Below are 6,415 nucleotides of genomic sequence, written 5' to 3' on the forward strand. Positions count from 1 at the left end.
ATTCCGTACAGTCAAAACCAAACGTTTCTGGCACTCGGCCAAACAGTGGCCAAGAAGGGCGCTTTTCAGCGCACGCTTGGACTCCAAAACTCTGCCGCGCCTTTTTCGGCTGCCGCAAATCGAGCAAACGGTGTGTTTCGGACGGCGTTTCGCTTTCGCTACTTGCGAGTGCTTTCGTGGTCCACCCCTCTATAAATACTCGGGAGGCGTCGAAGCCGGTTCTCCAAGCCGGACCCGTAGGTATCGTTGTGTGCTCGCTCTCATTGGCCCGCCTAACCAGAAAATGCCTGCGGTACACCCATTTGGATAAGAGTGCACGCAGATGCGGGCCTCGACGGCTACACATTTCCTCGGGCGGCCGCCTCCCGGCCTCCGTGGAGCGCGGGATGCACGGTCCCATCGACAAGCCTCTCCCGTTTTTACCGTGGCGTCGCGGTTCACCACGGCAGGCGGGTCGGTCTCCTCCGCATAAAAAGGGGGACCCCCGCTTTTTGTTCCACGAAATCGCACAAGCTTTTTTCGCATCCACGGTTTGCCACCGCACACCAAAATGCCGATCCGGCTGCCTACTTTAGCCAACAGGTGGAGCCAGGCGCGCCGTACTTGCGCGGCACTTCCCACGTCCACCGAAGTCGGTGCCAAGGACCACTTTCGGCGCCGGAGCCGCGTACGAGCCTACTCGAGGCGGAAGAACGAAGCCAGCAAGGGCCTGGCCGCAAGTGCGTTCAATTGTCGGGACGTCCAAGTCCCTCGTTCTTCCGTGCTTCCTCTTTCGGCAAGTCGTTGCGGCACCTTCCCAAAGCGCGCAGACCCGCTAATCGCGACGAGCGCGACGTGGCCGTGCCGCCTTTCCCTCGGCAGCAAGCAAAACGCCTGGCAACGTCGACGCTCCCCTAACCGCGATCTCGCACCGTGTTTCGTGTGGCAAATTCAAAAGCCGGCCGGCGCTGCTGCAACCATTACGGTCGGTACGCATACGCCGCGGAGGGCGGGACGGTCATCGGAGCGTGCGGTTCCTCCATCGAGTACTGCGCACCTCGGCCGTCGCATCACCGTGCCATGACCGGCCGCGCGTCAACGCGAACCGGTGCCAGCGAGATCCCTCGCCTGCAAGAACCGACCGGCAGCCTCCGTCACCCGAGGACGCGGAGGCGCTTGCCGCGGACGGCGGGACGGTATGCACTGGTGCACAGCGGACCCGTCACATCGCCAGTTCCTTGACCGACCGCCGACGCTTGTGCCGTTCCTCTCGTACTTGGCAGTCGCCGCGCGATTGTCGGGTCTCGTTCTTGCACGCTCGAACGGTCGGGAGGGCACTCGGCTGGCGTTTCGGGAACGCGCAGCCTCGCCTTCTACCGACGTAACCACGACTCGCCGTTCGCGCTCCGCCGCTCCTGTTTACAGTACTAGGCGGTCCCGCAGCGGTCGGGTCGCGCATTTCGAGCGCTTCGAGCCACGGTGCTGTGGCGGGTCGAAAGCCGACCTATGAGTGCGTTGCGCCGTTTGTACCCGCGTCCGCCACCTGGCCGACCGTCCAAGGTCGCGGTGTTGGCGTCCGCTGGGCGCAACAATTTGTCACGGGGTGCCGCTCCCCATTCAGGCAGCCCCGTGGGGAAAAGCCGACCCCGCGTCCAAACGGGGTCAGCGGCAGAAAGTGTCGGGCGCAGACGCAGCTGAGGCGCTCACCCTTCACAATCCGTTAATGATCCTTCCGCAGGTTCACCTACGGAAACCTTGTTACGACTTTTACTTCCTCTAAATGATCAAGTTTGGTCATCTTTCCAACAGACCGGCGCAACCGAAAGGCCGCGCCGGACATCGGTCCGAAGACCTCACTAAATCATTCAATCGGTAGTAGCGACGGGCGGTGTGTACAAAGGGCAGGGACGTAATCAACGCGAGCTTATGACTCGCGCTTACTGGGAATTCCTCGTTCAAGGGGAACAATTGCAAGCCCCTATCCCAATCACGAAAGAAGTTCCACGGGTTACCCAGTCTTTTCAGACAGGGATAAAGACACGCTGCTTCCTTCAGTGTAGCGCGCGTGCGGCCCCGGACATCTAAGGGCATCACAGACCTGTTATTGCTCTGTTTCGTGCGGCTAGGAGCCGCTTGTCCCTCTAAGAAGGTTGTAAGGTGCTGGGAACCCCGCACCTATTTAATAGGCTAGAGTCTCGTTCGTTATCGGAATTAACCAGACAAATCGCTCCACCAACTAAGAACGGCCATGCACCACCATCCACCGAATCAAGAAAGAGCTCTCAATCTGTCAATCCTCCCAGTGTCCGGGCCGGGTAAGTTTTCCCGTGTTGAGTCAAATTAAGCCGCAGGCTCCACTCCTGGTGGTGCCCTTCCGTCAATTCCTTTAAGTTTCAGCTTTGCAACCATACTTCCCCCGGAACCCAAATACTTTGGTTTCCCGGAAGCTGCCCGCCGAGTCATTTGAGTAACTCAGGCGGATCGCTGGTTGGCATCGTTTATGGTCAGAACTAGGGCGGTATCTGATCGCCTTCGAACCTCTGACTTTCGTTCTTGATCAATGAAAACATTCTTGGCAAATGCTTTCGCAGTAGTTCGTCTTGCGACGGTCCAAGAATTTCACCTCTAGCGCCGCAATACGAATGCCCCCGTCCGTCCCTCTTAATCATTACCTCGTATTCCAAAAACCAACAGAACAGAAACGAGGTCTTGTTCTATTATTCCATGCAAGTTTATTCAGGCGACTCGCCTGCGTTGAGCACTCTAATTTTTTCAAAGTAAAAGCACCGGCCATCTCGAGGCACACAATGAAGTGCACCAAGAAAGAACCGGCATGATGTTCAGTCCGAGCCGTCGCATCGGGTAGATGCACTACTCGTCTGGAACTGAGATCCAACTACGAGCTTTTTAACCGCAGCAGCTTTAGTATACGCTATTGGAGCTGGAATTACCGCGGCTGCTGGCACCAGACTTGCCCTCCAATTGATCCTCGTTAAAGGATTTAGAGTGTACTCATTTCAATTACGGGGCCTCAAAAGAGTCCCGTATTGTTATTTTTCGTCACTACCTCCCCGTGCCGGGAGTGGGTAATTTGCGCGCCTGCTGCCTTCCTTGGATGTGGTAGCCGTTTCTCAGGCTCCCTCTCCGGAATCGAACCCTGATTCTCCGTTACCCGTAACAACCATGGTAAGCAAGTAACCTACCATCGAAAGTTGATAAGGCAGACACTTGAAAGAAACGTCGCCGGCTCGTGGCCATGCGATCAGCACAAAGTTATCCAGAGTCACCACACAATACGGGCCGAAACCCGATCGATCTTGGTCTAATAAAAGCACCCGTTACCCAAAGGGCTCCAGGCTCACTGCATGTATTAGCTCTAGAATTGCCACAGTTATCCAAGTAGGAAGAAACGATCTAAGGAACCATAACTGATTTAATGAGCCATTCGCGGTTTCGCCTTATTTCGGCATGTACTTAGACATGCATGGCTTAATCTTTGAGACAAGCATATGATTACTGGCAGGATCAACCAGGTAATCGTTCGACTGCGCGTCCGTCCTCGCCTTCGGCGGGCCGGACGCAGTCTGTGTGCGGCGGAGGCCACCTTCAGGCGCCCCAACACGCTTATTTTGCACTCCGAGATGACGGCGTTCGAGCTCGCTACGGCACAACCTTCCCGAAAGACGAGTGGGAGCCGTGCGGCAAGAAGCACGTTCATGCTCGCTCTTTTTTGTTGCATCGACTCGGTCGCGCCGTGCGGGTTGCCCAAGCCCGCTGCACTGTCGGTGGACCGGCCGGAACTAGCAACGGAGCCGAGACTGCAAAGCCGCCAGACGACGGGTCACGCCCGCGTCTTCGGCGCTTTCGCATCTGAATCGCCCGAAGACGACACGGAACACACCTCGATATCGTGGTAAAACGGCACCGTCCGACAACCAGCCCCTAACGCATCAAGCGGATGAGGCTGCAGACGACTGCCGTGGATTCCCCTGGAGCAGACCCGAGGACACGCTTGACGAGGCCGAAGCCCGCCGCATATCAGACACCCGGTCGCTTTCGCGTACGCCGCTCACGAGAACCCCCACATAATAGCAGCGATAAGTACCCAGACCTCCTTGGGCACTAATACGAGCGTACTCGAGAAAATTTCACCGCGGGTGTGCCCCGAAACGTGTGGCACGTTGAGCGTGCCACAAGTCTACGTCGCTCTCAAACCCGCCGAGGTCGTAGAATTTGCGACCCTACTCACGAAATTCCCACCGAGGATACGGCCGCAAACGTACCGCACCTTGGGTAGGCCACGAGTTTGTGCAACACTACGCTGACGGCACAGCACCGAGGTCGTGCGCGCACGCACGGGAAAATTCCGCCGCGGTTTCTGCCGAAAACGTGAGGCACCACGACTCTCCGCAAGTTCGCGTCGACTGCGAAAGACCGAAGTCGTGAACGACGTGTCCGCTACTCGCCGCCGACACGCTGGACACCAAACGTACAACGACTCGACGGCGTCGTAGAGGCCCACGACGCGGTTTTCCTTAACGACGTCTCGGCGTGGCACCGACAGGTTAGAACGGCCGACCAACGTTCCCTGTCCGCCGTTCGGCTCAGTCGAAGGGCTCGGCGACTTCGGCAACGCTGCGAAGCCGCACGGTGACGCACGCCATGTCCCCATTTTTTTTTTCTTTCTGCGTCTGCCGGGGTGCCCCTATAATAGCAGCGATAAGCACCCAGACCGCCGTGGGTCGCTCGCCCCGGCTGACGTGGTTTTTCGTACTCCTGCGGCGGTCGCCGTCAAGCACGTCCAAATACGCTACTTTCGTGGGCGCATTCACGCTCTTTCGCTTCGCCGGAGTGCCAGCACTCACTCTGCCAAAAACGGCGAACATCCGAGCGGCGGTTCCCACTTTTGCGTCGGCGTCGCAAACCCCGCCCCGGCAGACGAGGTTTGCCGTACTCGTGCGACGGTGGCCGGCGGGCACGTCGAAAGACGCCGATATCGTGCGCGAATTGGCGCACCTTGGCTTCACCGGAGTGCCGCCACTGACTCCTCCAAAAACGGCGAAGATCCGAGCGGCGCTTCCCACTTTCGCATCGGCGTCCCGAACTCCGCCCCGGCTGACGCGGTTTACCGTACTCGTGCGACGGTCGCCGGCGAGCACGTGGAAAGACGCCGATATCGTGCCCGAATCGGCTCCGTTCGGCTTCGCCGGAGTGCCAGCACTGGCTCGGCGAAAGACGACGAACATCCGAGCGACGGTTCTCACTATTGCGTACGCGTCGCAAACCCCGCCCCGGCAGACGCACTTTGCCGTACTCGTGCGACGGTCGCCGGCGAGCACGTAGAAAGACGCCGATATCGTGCCGGAATCGGCCCCGTTTGGCTTCGCCGGAGTGCCAGCACTCACTCGGCCACAAACGGCGAACATCCGAGCGGCGGTTCCCACTTAGCCGTCGGCGTCCCGAACTCCGCCCCGGCAGACGCGGTTGCCGAGCTCGTGCGACTAGCGACCGCGAAGCCGTCTCGCGACGCCGCTTTCGTGCGCGGCTCCCACTGCGACCTGGGTCACCCGAGGTCGACGAGCAAAAAAGAATGTCGAAAAAAAATTTTTTTTTTTTTTGCGTCTGCCGGGGTGCCCCTATAATAGCAGCGATAAGCACCCAGACCGCCATGGGTCGCTCGCCCCGGCTGACGTGGTTTTTCGTTTTCCTGCGGTGGTCGTCGTCAAGCACGTCCAAACACGCCACTTTCGTGGGCGCATTCGCGCTCTTTCGCTTCGCCGGAGTGCCAGCACTCACTCTGCCAAAAACGGCGAACATCCTAGTGGCGGTTCCCACTTTTGCGTCGGCGTCGCCAACCCCGCCCCGGCATACGCGGTTTGCCGTACTCGTGCGGCGGTGGCCGGCGGGCACGTCGAAAGACACCGATATCGTGCGCGAGTCGATGCTTCTTGGTCTCGCAGGAGGGCCGCCACTCACTCCTGCAAAAACGGCGAAGATCCGAGCGGCGCTTCCCACTTTTTCGTCGGCATCGCAAACCTCGCCCCGGCAGACGCGCTTTGCCGTACTCGTGCGACGGTCGCCGGCGAGCACGTCGAAATACGCCGATATCGTGCCCGAATCGGCCCCGTTTCGCTTCGCCGGAGTGCCAGCACTCACTCGGCCAAAAACGGCGAACATCCGAGCAGCGGTACCCACTTAGCCGTCGGCATCCCGAACTCCGCGCCGGCTGACGCGGTTGCCGAGCTCGTGCGACTAGCGACCGCGAACGCGTCTCGCGACGCCGCTTTCGTGCGCGGCTCCCATTGCGACCTGGGTTACCCGAGCTCGACCAGCAAAAAAGAAGGTCGAAAAAAAATTTTTTTTTTCTGCGTCTGCCGGGGTGCCCCTATAATAGCAGCGATAAGCACCCAGACCGCCGTGGGTCGCTCGCCCCGGC

General features: G+C 59.2%; 1 non-coding gene across 1 annotated transcript; it reads right to left on the reverse strand.

The window, feature by feature from the left end:
* Positions 1-1,700: 1,700 nt before the first annotated feature.
* On the reverse strand, positions 1,701-3,515 carry LOC142791101 (small subunit ribosomal RNA). Its single transcript, XR_012890009.1, has one exon. It is a non-coding gene; the product is annotated as a small subunit ribosomal RNA (ribosomal RNA).
* Between the last annotated feature and the right edge of the window lie 2,900 nt (positions 3,516-6,415).

This window comes from Rhipicephalus microplus, unplaced genomic scaffold, assembly GCF_043290135.1.
Source record: "Rhipicephalus microplus isolate Deutch F79 unplaced genomic scaffold, USDA_Rmic scaffold_137, whole genome shotgun sequence".
NCBI lineage: Eukaryota > Metazoa > Arthropoda > Arachnida > Ixodida > Ixodidae > Rhipicephalus > Rhipicephalus microplus.